General features: G+C 41.5%; 1 long non-coding RNA gene across 1 annotated transcript; it reads right to left on the bottom strand.

The window, feature by feature from the left end:
• Positions 1-283: 283 nt before the first annotated feature.
• On the bottom strand, positions 284-11,136 carry LOC134929230 (uncharacterized). Its single transcript, XR_010178400.1, has 3 exons — positions 11,067-11,136; positions 10,791-10,993; positions 284-1,416 (listed from the first exon to the last, which is right to left on the bottom strand). It is a non-coding gene; the product is annotated as an uncharacterized LOC134929230 (long non-coding RNA).
• Between the last annotated feature and the right edge of the window lie 436 nt (positions 11,137-11,572).

The following is an 11,572-nucleotide window of genomic DNA, read 5'->3' as shown; positions in this document are numbered from 1 at the left end:
GACCAAATAACATATTCATAATGTGGATACATGAGCATTGTCATTGTGCTCAAACATATGCTGCACTGAGCGCTCAACCAAAGTGCAAATTTTAATATAGGTGTAATGACTCAATGTGACTAATTAATGCTGACATTATAATAATGTTCCAACATTACAAACTAACAATGACATTGCCTTTTGGAACAAACCACACACAACATACTCAAGTATGACTAAATTGGTTTGTAGCTGCTAACAATATGGCAACTGACGTATTTTAGCAAGTAATAAGGACTGTATAATATCTGGTTACAGACCAAAAAATATTGAGTATTGTTTTTAATTATGCCTGCAAAGAAGGAGGATGATGACCATTCTGTAATGAAGCATATTTTTATTGTAATTTGGCCGTCAGATTTTATGGTTACTGACCAAGCCATTATGCCAATAGAGTAAGGCCATAAATATCTCTGACCAATGTTGTCTAAATTGTATCATACCAAAAAACATAATCATATCTCTATTTGTGGCAGTAACAAATCAGGTTACTCATGAGGGTATGTAAATTTTTTGAAAATTATAAAATAACTGACTGAATGGTCCTGTTACACTGACAGTCATTCAAACTTTCAACATATAACAGAAAGCGTGTTGTAAATTATGTTCAAAGCTCCATTTCTGTTTTGATCATACAGTGCAACTAACAGTGTTTTCTCCTCCTAAACAGATTGAACCTGCATAGGGGGAGTCTAATTTTTTTGGGTGGCACTTTGGAGGCTGCAGGTTTGCCCAGGCACGTTTGCCGTGTTCGGCTGGATCTCCTTACTGGGGAGGTAACTGGGGTCATGATTGGCATTGTGTTTCCCGAGCTGGTGCTTGGTTGTCGAGGTTGTAGCAAACATGTTGTGGCTCAGGTTACTGAGAGTTTCGGGTCTGTGGTTGCTGCCGTGTGATTTTCTATTATGCGGCTTAGGCTTTCAGTAATCTTTTGGTTATTTTCCAGAATGTGTATGTAGTTTTGGTGTTGTCGGTGTTGCTCATCCATGATTCTTTGGAAAGTGTTCATCATATGTATGTTATCAGCACGCATTTGCTCCATAGTATTTGCAATTCGACTGACTTTAACATTTATTCGGCTACTATTACGACTTATACTTGGTAGCTGATGTGGCAGACTTGCCAGAAATTGGGTTTGTCTGCGCAGACACTCAAGATTATTTTCCTGTTGGGTTGCCCAACTGTCCCAAAATGCCTGATCCTGTATTTGAGCCTGTGGTGTTGTTGGACTCATTTGTGGTGCAGGTGTACTTTGTGGTGGAGGCTTACTCACAGGTGGCAAGGTAGGTCGGGTTGGGTCTATTGGCTGGAGTTGAAGGATAAAGGTTTCCTCCATTTCTGTGTCCTGCTGGGTATCCTGAGGCATGTTGTCAGCATCTGTATGTGGTTTAATGGGACAACATTTTAGTAACGGTAGACATATATTTGCTGTCATGGTTATTTCTAGTTTTGTGTTCAACATACATGATAATTTGTCATTCAAAAGTTTTTCTTTACGTTTGCAACAATACTCAATTTGCATTAAGGCCAGGCCTATGTGTTGGGTTTTCTTCCCTCAATTTTTTTGGAGGCAAACACAAAACAAACAGGAATACAAAGACACAACTTACTGTCCAAACACAGGGGGTAATTCCAAGTTGATCGCAGCAGATTTTTTTTTAGCAGTTGGGCAAAACCATGTGCACTGCAGGGAAGGCAGATATAACATGTGCAGAAAGAGTTAGATTTGGGTGGGTTATTTTGTTTCTGTGCAGGGTAAATACTGGCTGCTTTATTTTTACACTGCACATTAGATTGCAGATTGAACACACCCCACCCAAATCTAACTCTCTCTGCACATGTTAAATCTGTCTCCCCTGTAGTGCACATGGTTTTGTCCAATTGCTACCAAAATTCCTGCTGCGATCAACTTGGAATTACCCCCACAGTTATTAAAAAATTAAGCATAAACCACAAATTAGACTTGGTTGGGATACATATATGAATGGAATACCAGATCTACACAGTACATGTATAGATGTAAATACACACCATTGTCAAAGGATGCTAATCTGGGTAAGCTTTAATTTATGCTTCGGGTGCATACTTTTTCGAGCAATATGCTACTGTATGCCTCAAGTGTAAACATACATATATATATATATATATATATATATATATGTTCAATAGGGATAAAGTCTCTGCGCCTTCAGTGCTCTGGTGTGGAAAATTCCTTCAATGTGCAGCTAATAATATATATGCGTACCAGAAATATCATCAAGATATGCCTGTAGTGGTATCTTTAAATGGTCGTCTTCCCTTGTCCTCTTACTCCATGTACGGACACCCTCAGCGAGGGGTTTAGGTACAGTTATATAGGCAGAAAGGGAAGATATGTGTCAGCAAAATGCTCTTAATATTATAAAGTGACCAGTGACTTGTTAGTGCCGATATTAAAAAAATATTTATAGAAAAGTGCTATGTGCCTATAGTGTCTCAAAAACCACTAAATTGAAAATGTGATTTCTAATGTAGATAATCAAAATCACACCCGAGTGATAAAGTTTAAAAATAAGGAAAGGAAGGTAATAACTCACTCCTTTTTAGAATGCTGCTCCTATAAGGTACTCCTTGACAATGTATAGTACCTTTGAAAAAAAGGTTTTTTTCCATTCAAGGAAAAAAACAGAAAGAAAAGGGAGCTAATAGTGTGATATAGTTTTTCCCAATTTTAATCACACACATATACATAAAAATGGAATTGTACAATTTAAAAAGTTATAACAAGCTTATCTGTTGTAAGTGACGTTGGAGAGGTAGTGGAAGCTGGCCCAATGCGTTTCGTCCCTTTTATCAGCTTTTATGGGACTTCCTCAGGGGTTATAGTGCATCACCCTGCATTCCCATGCCCTTTTATACCCTAAATCGCTATTTTGAGCACACTTCCGGTCAGTCGCGACCGGAAGTGGCCAGTGCGCATGCTCCCGAATGCCACAATGTCATAGTTAATGCTGCGTGAGCGCTAGGGAACTACATGTCCCACAGTGCTTTGCGCTCAACGGGAAGTGCCAGTATCTTATTTGCGGAGGGGCAGCGCATGACCGGAAGTGGTCACACAGATGTAAATACTGTATACTCGCAGTGTTGTGGTTAAATCACACCAGAACTACATTGCCCATAAGACACCATTATGTATTCGAGGTAGAAAGAGATTGTTATACATATTATTTGTGTTGTATAATCCTCACGTTTTTGTACTGTTATAAACATTCTCACGTTTTAGTATTGTTATAAATGGCTGTAACCATGGCAACCAGTTTTCAGATAGTATAATGACATATGGGGAATGCAAGGCAATACATAAGTACAAACCAATTAAACCATAACAATTACATTAAAAACATAACATAAAACATAGAAAAAGGTAAGTAATCTCTTAAAAAGAATTTCTTATAGTATAAAAAACATTGTATAAAATATATATATATAGTACTATAGTATAATCTGTAAATAAAATCTAGGACCACTTAAAATGTATAGTATACTAAAATATAATATAATGTGGTAGCAATAATAAAATACTTGGACCATTTAAATGAATTAAGATGAGGACATATATAAAAGAGATTGAGATGTATAATGTGCTTTAGAAAATATATATATATATAGATATGATTTATATAATACGTATAAATGTACACTATTATGTCCGTAAACTAGAAACCAAGAAACGCCAGTACTATATTTGTGTCACAGTGCACAGTTCCTGACGTTTCATAGTTCAAAGTCGAGACCCAGTGTTGACGCCTAATTTGGTTATATAAACTAATATTATTCCCTTGTCTTATAAAAAAGGTGCTAGTTCATAGTAGTCATTAAGACCTATAGGGGTCAATGTATTTAGTTGATAGATCCAATACATCTCTCTTTTAGCTAATTTATTGTCACAATCTCCTCCTCTGTCGCCCAGGACTACATGTTCTATGGCTTTAAAGCTCACGTCTTCTGGATTTGCATTATGGTATTTGTTGAAGTGTCTTGGCACTGAATGGTTGTCCATCTTGTTTTTAATGGCTCTAATGTGTTCCTGTATTCTCAGTCGTAAGGGTCTCTTTGTTTTTCCTATATATTTGAAGCCACAGGTACATTCTAAGACATCTATCACGTAAGTACTAGAGCAGTTCATCATGTCTTTAATTTTGTTAGACTTCGACAAATCCATGTTACTGAATTGTTTACCATCCTTGTGTATGTACTTGCAGATACAGCAGTGATTGCACTTATAGAAGCCAGTTGTTTTCATCCAGTTGTCTGTACTCTCCGTGCGAGTTGGTTTCAATATACTCGGAGCCAGTATTTCCTTTAAATTCCTTGCTTTCCTGTAGATTATTCTTGGATGCATAGGAAGTACAGGGTTCAATACTGCATCCGTCCGTAAAATGTTCCAATGTTTGTTGATGGCTTTCTTAAGAACTCCTTCTCCACTATTAAATGTAGCGATGAAGTTGAAATTTTGGTTACCCAGGGCTTCCTTTTTCTTGTAAGGGAGTAGGTCTTCCCGTTTCACCTCACAAGTTTTTAATTTCGCAGCTTCAATCACAGATGTTGGGTAGCCCCTATCTTCAAATCTATTTGCGTACGTTGCCATTTGTTGTTGAAAATCTTCCTCCTTCTTACAATTCCTTTTTAGTCTGCAAAATTGGGAATATGGAATGTTTGTTTTCCATTTCTTCTGATGGCCGCTTTTGAAATGAAGGTAGCTGTTCCTGTCTACTTCCTTTATGTAATTCCTTGAGAGTACAGTACCTTCTTCTGCTGATAGTACCAGATCCAAATATTCAATCTCTTTGCTGTGTACTTTAAAAGTGAAAGATAAATTGAGATAATTGGCTGTGATGTAGTTCATGAGATCCATCAGGAGGGATTCCTCTCCCTTCCAGATTATTATGATACAGTGCCGTAACTAGACATTTCAGCGCTGTGTGCAAGAAACAGCATCGGCGCCCCCCCACACACACCCCCATATACAAAAACAGGGCCAGTGCGCTCAAAATAAAGGGGGCGTGGCTTCATGGGGAAGGAGCATGGCCACAGAGCTCCCTTTTACACATTACGGCAGGCAGAGTCCCCATTTTACACATTACGGCTGCAGAGTCCCCCTTTTTACACATTAGGCAGGCAGACAATCCTCCTTTTACACATTGAGGCAGCAGTCCACCTTTTTACACATTACGGGAGATACAAGGAGGGTGAAAATAAGGGTGCTGAGGGGGACGTACAGGGAGGGTGAGGATCAGGGTGTTGAGGGGGAGACACAGGGAGGGTGAGGATCAGGGTGCTGAGGGGGAGACACAAGGTGGGTGAGGATCAGGGTGCTGAGGGGGAGACACAAGGTGGGTGAGGATCAGGGTGCTGAGGGGGAGACACAGGGAGGGTGAGGATCAGGGTGCTGAGGGGAAGACACAGGGAGGGTGAGGATCAGGGTGCTGAGGGGGAGACACAGATCGGGTGAGGATCAGGGTGCTGAGGGGGAGATACAAGGAGGGTGAGGATCAGGGTGCTGAGGGGAAGACACAAGGAGAGTGAGGATCAGGGTGCTGAGGGGGAGACACAGGGAGGGTGAGGATCAGGGTGCTGAGGGGGAGACACAAGGTGGGTGAGGATCAGGGTGCTGAGGGGGAGATGCAGGGAAATAGGAGGCAGGAGGAAATGGAGCACAGCATCAGCGGCTGTGTGTATGTGCTGTCAGTGGGGACTCAGACTTTACTAACCAGAGTCGACAGCAGCACACAGGCTCTTCCAAGTTCCACGTTCTATGGGCTCCAGGGCTCCTTGCTGTGCAGCAGGAGAGTCAGGGCGCAGGGCAGTGTGGGAGAGATGTCTGACATCATCAAGTGACGTCTCTCCTGAACTGCAGGGGAGGGGGGCTGGGCTGCCGCTGGGCCATCTGTTATACTGATGCCGCAGCGCTGCACTGAGCTTACAGCAGCCACGGCGACTTGAAAACCTCCTCTGAAATGAAGTTACATAGAAACATAGAATTTGACGGCAGATAAGAACCACTTGGCCCATCTAGTCTGCCCCTTTTTTTTTTTTTTTATCCTTTAGGCAATCTCAACCCTTTTTGAACCAAACTCCTGCACAGTTTAGGATACAACATGCAAAATAGCTCTCCCCAGGAGACACTGTATTAAACTGCAGAAATTACTGCAACTCGCTCTCGCAGAGAAAATGCTCTACTGCTGTTTACAGGATGCATGAAAGGTCCTGCAGTTAGAATAACAGTATATACACCTGAAACAGTCATTAGTGCCAGCTCACAACATGGATATGCTACACAGATTCTGCAACTGTTAGCTTGGCATGAAAGAAGCTGGCAATCACTTATTTCAATGCAAAACCAGACAAGAGCAGACATGTATTGCCCCAGACCCCAGTACAGGCGCTGGCTGCACAGGTTAAATGCAAGAGCCAATATCATCCCGCAGAACATCAGAGTACAGGCTGGGGGGTGACAGGGTGCAGGGGTGAAAGACAGGGTGCAGGGCTGGGGAGGGGTGACAGACAGGGTGCAGGAGAGGAGCTGCACACCCAGGTACATAGAGTAGAGGGCAGGGGGCAACCTCACAGCATGGCACAGATACTTACCCTCTAGCAGTCCAGGGGGTGTGTCAATCTGGTCACCAGAAAGGAGGGAGAGAGAAAGGAGTGAGAGTGTGGGCAAGTGTTGGCAATGGAGAAGGGTGAGTGAATGTGGTGTGTGGGGAATAAGCTCTCCTGGCTGTGATCAGCCACCGATGGTAACCCAAGTGCCACAGTCATCAGCCAGTAACATACATATGCGGCCACTTACCGGCGATCTGGTCTTCTGAGAAGTCACACTGTGCAATGCAAGACAAGGAAACACAGGTCAGTCAGTACAATGTGAGCGCGTACCCACATCCCGATCACTGTCCGGCACTATATACACCGGCTACAGCGCAAACACTGCCTAATCCCCCGGCCCAGCATAACCTATGCGGCCGGTAGCAGCCCCTCCTCACCATGTCTGCGGCCGCCGCTGTCTCCAAGTTGAAGCCGAAGCCGCCGCCGCCCACCCGTGTCCGGCTGAAGCCGGCGGCTTCAACTAGACACAGGTGGGCGGGCAGGTGGACGGCGGCAGCTTTGGCTTTAACTTCAGTATAGAGTAGGTTTTCAGAGGAAGTTGCGGGTGGGTGAGCGGGCATCGGCTGCAGAGGGACACAGGCGGGCGGCGGCGGCAACTTCAGCAGGATCATGCAGGCGGCGCCGCCGTCTGCGGGACACAGGTGGCGCCGCCACCATCAGCAATCTGTCGGAGCTAGCGGGTGTGATGGCCGATGGTGCGCCCTCAGTGCATTTGCGCTGTGGGCAAGGCACCATCGGCACACACCTAGTTACGGCTCTGTTATGATATCGTCTATGTATCTTCGATACAAGACTATGTTCTCCTTAAACCTGTTGTTGTTGTATATATAACTTTTTTCCCAGCAACCCATATGCAAATTCGCAAAGCTGGGCGCGAAAACTGTCCCCATTGCGGTCCCGCAGATCTGGAGATAAAAATCGCTTAAAAATTTTAAATAATTATGTGTTAGTATAAAAAGGATAAGATCACAGATAAAATTCTTATGGTCATCTCTCAATTCGGGGTCTTGTAGTAAGAATTCTCTACAGGAGGCTATGCCTTGATGATGTATTATGGAGGTGTAAAGAGATTGGACGTCAATAGTCACCCAGAGATAGTCGTTTTGCCACTCAAAATTATCCAGGCATTGGAGGATTGCCGTGGTGTCTTTCACATATGAATCAAGTTTCACCACATATTTGTGTAAAAAAATTTCCACATACTCAGAAACATTTGCAGTAACAGAGTCTATTCCCGCTACTATGGGGCGGCCAGGTGGGTTTGTAAGACTTTTGTGGATTTTTGGAAGACAGTAAAAAATTGGAATAGTGGGATTGGTATTCAGCATAAACTGATACTCATCTTTGTTAATGATGTCACTTCTTAATCCTTCCAATAAAATAGTTCTTAACTCTGATAGGAATTCCCCAGTGGGGTCTTTGGTTAATCTCATGTATGATTTTTCATCCTTTAGTAGTCTAAGCACCTCCTTCTCATAGTCCACACGATTCATTATAACCAAGCCTCCCCCTTTGTCTGCTGGTTTTAACACTATGGTATTATCCTCTTTTAGAATTTTCAAGGCATTTTTCACAAAGTTACTCAGGTTGTCCTTAATTTTGAGGGGCGCATTTTCCTTACATATGTCTTGTTTGACCAATTCAAAAAATGCATCTATCTGGCTGCTTCTAGATTCTTGGGGATAATATTTAGAGTTCCTCTTAAGGCCAGACTTGTTCATGCTTGTCTCATAATGAGTTGTTGCATCTGTGTCCTTCTTTAAATAATGCCTTTGTAGTGTAAGCTTCCTAACATACTTGTTTAAATCTATAAATAGTTGGAAGCTATTAGGTTTGTTGCTTGGTGCGAACGAAAATCCTTTACTAAGGAGGGATCTTTCCGAATTTGTGAGAATCCTATCCGAAATATTGAATATGCCCTTGTCCTTGAGGTCGGTGTTCAGTACCTGTTCTTTTTTCTTTTTTGGTTTTGGTTTCCCTGCTCTTCTTCCTCGTCTTCTCCTAGTGTTCTTTTGAGAGGCGATGCGGTATGGACACTCTCTTTTATAGAGATCCTTTTGTATCTATCCCTCCAGTGTGGTGTTCCTGGCGATAAAAAAATCGCTATCACTTTCTGAATTAAATCTATTTAAGACAGCGTATCTATTCCTGATCTCAATTTCTTTCGGCTTCTGTGTATAGTTAATCCTGGCATTTTGTCTTCTCGGTCGGAATTGTGCCGTGCTCCAGCCTTTATCTTGTCTTGTGTTGTAATTGGTCCTTCTATGGTTTCTTGTTGTTTGTGTGTCTGTTTTATTCCAATGTTTAATGGGATTGTTAAAATAATCCTGTTTGTCTCGAGATAATTTTTTCTCTTTTCTCTGTATCACTTAGTTTTCTATCCTCTCCATTTTCTTAATTAGTACACTTTCATTAATTTTGTAATCCTCATTATTTTTTAGAGGCTCTAGATACTGGTCTTTATTTTTCAGCTCAGTGTCTAGGTTAGCTATTTCCCGTTTCTTCTCAGTCACAATCAATTGTATGAGTTTGCAGGAACACTCATGTAGTATTTTATCCCAACTGGTGACAAAGTCCTCATTATTTTGCCCAAAAGTGGGAGTTTTGTTAACTCTTAGGCCTCTAGGTATCCTATTAACCTTTAGATATTGTTCCAGACCAGCAATGTCCCACCAGATTTTGGTCTCCTTGATCAATATTTTTTCTAGATTCAAGAATTCTTTATCTAGATCATTATTAATATTGATACTTTGATTTGTGGTATCCTCACTGAATTTTTTTTGGCACATAAGGGTTCTAGTGCCACCTAAATTTGATCGTAATGAACTCATATTGTAAACTTAGGGAGCAGCTTATTAATCCAGTGAAATAGAATACAATGTGTGCAATAAGGATGTAAAACAAGCGCTTGACACCTTATACGTTTACAATGGGTGGATTAATATAACATAATTCGTGCATAAACATTCATGTCAATTCCCATCAGCACTCCCAGGTGTAGGGGCTGCAGCATAGACTTTCTTATTGACTCATATTTCAATGAGTCATAGGTAAAAATGTTCAATAGGGATAAAATCTCTGCGCCTTCAGTGCTCTGGTGTGGAAAATTCCTTCAATGGGCAGCTAATAATATATATGAGTACCAGAAATATGATCAAGATATGCCTGTAGTGGTATCTTTAAATGGTCGTCTTCCCTTGTCCTCTTACTCCATGTACGGACACCCTCAGCGAGGGGTTTAGGTACAGTTATATAGGCAGAAAGGGAAGATATGTGTCAGCAAAATGCTCTTAATATTATAAAGTGACCAGTGACTTGTTAGTGCCGATATTAAAAAAATATTTATAGAAAAGTGCTATGTGTCTATAGTGTCTCAAAAACCACTATATTGATAATGTGATTTCTAATGTAGATAATCAGAATCACAACCGAGTGATAAAGTTTAAAAATAAGGAAAGGAAGGTAATAACTCACTCCTTTTTAGAATGCTGCTCCTGTAAGGTACTCCTTGACAATGTATAGTACCTTTGAAAAAAAGGGTTTATTCGATTCAAGGAAAAAAACAGAAAGAAAAGGGAGCTAATAGTGTGATATAGTTTTTCACAATTTTAATCACACACATATACATAAAAATGGAATCGTACAATTTAAAAAGTTATAACAAGCTTATCTGTTGTAAGTGCCGTTGGAGAGGTAGTGGAAGCTGGCCCAACGCGTTTCGTCCCTTTTATCAGCTTTTATGGGACTTCCTCAGGGGTTATAGTGCATCACCCTGCATTCCCATGCCCTTTTATACCCTAAATCGCTATTTTGAGCACACTTCCGGTCACTCGCGACCGGAAGTGACCAGTGCGCATGCTCCCGAATGCCACAATGTCATAGTTAATCCCGCGTGAGCGCTAGGGAACTACATGTCCCACAGTGCTTTGCGCTCAACGGGAAGTGCCGGTATCTTATTGAGGAGGTGTTAACCCCTAATATTTGCTAGGCATGTGGTTGTTGGTGTTGATCCGTACAAGGATTAGTGTGTGGTATTGTTCTACGCTAATTATGTGTAAAGGTCACTGTGTAAGTAAGTGTTGCAATGTTATTATGTTTCTACTCACCAGGCAGCTGTGGGGATTGTGGGTCCTGTGTTGGCGGACTCTCCAAAAGGTCGACAGGGAGCCGTGATGACACATTCGATATGCAGCGTTGTGGTGGAAACGCGGATTGTGTAGTGGGGACATCAGGACGGTGACTCTTCTGAGGCCTGTGTTTCCGAGTTGGGGAGCGCACCTTTGCGAAATGTGTCGCGGTGTGGATGTTCCTATGGGAAAAAATACATTAATGTTTTTGTTTTACTTTTGGACACATAATATGTGCCTCAAAGGATACTTTACCTGCATCACCATCATCCTCATCTTGGCCCTGCGTGGTGGGAGTCCTGCCTGTGATGGGTTTTTTGCGCACTGTGAATAAATTATGTTTTTGGTTGGTAACATAATATTGTGTAAATAAATAGATTAAAACAAATTTACATTTTTGACATCTGAAGTCAGAATTCATAATTATGCGAAACAACTCAACCAAAAGCCAGAAACATAGGGCCAGATGCTTAGTTGACACTGCCAAACAGTTCAATATTGAACCATGGAATAGTATCAGATAATATTAATCTACACTAACAGAATACATTACAAATGCAACATACATTATACAAATATGGATTGACGTACACAAACACCTAAGCAGCTGGCCAATCAACATCTTTGGACCAAAGTACAAATAAATGCTAAACACATGTCCTGAAAAGCTAGAACAACTACCCCTTTTCAAAAATCAGAACATGTGTCCCCAAATACACAGCACCCCAATATATGTATCAACAACATTAGGCTAAACAACA

Source organism: Pseudophryne corroboree, chromosome 5, assembly GCF_028390025.1.
Source record: "Pseudophryne corroboree isolate aPseCor3 chromosome 5, aPseCor3.hap2, whole genome shotgun sequence".
Taxonomy (NCBI): domain Eukaryota; kingdom Metazoa; phylum Chordata; class Amphibia; order Anura; family Myobatrachidae; genus Pseudophryne; species Pseudophryne corroboree.
Note: the sequence above shows the minus strand (reverse complement) of the source record. Positions and strands in the feature narration are given on the sequence as shown.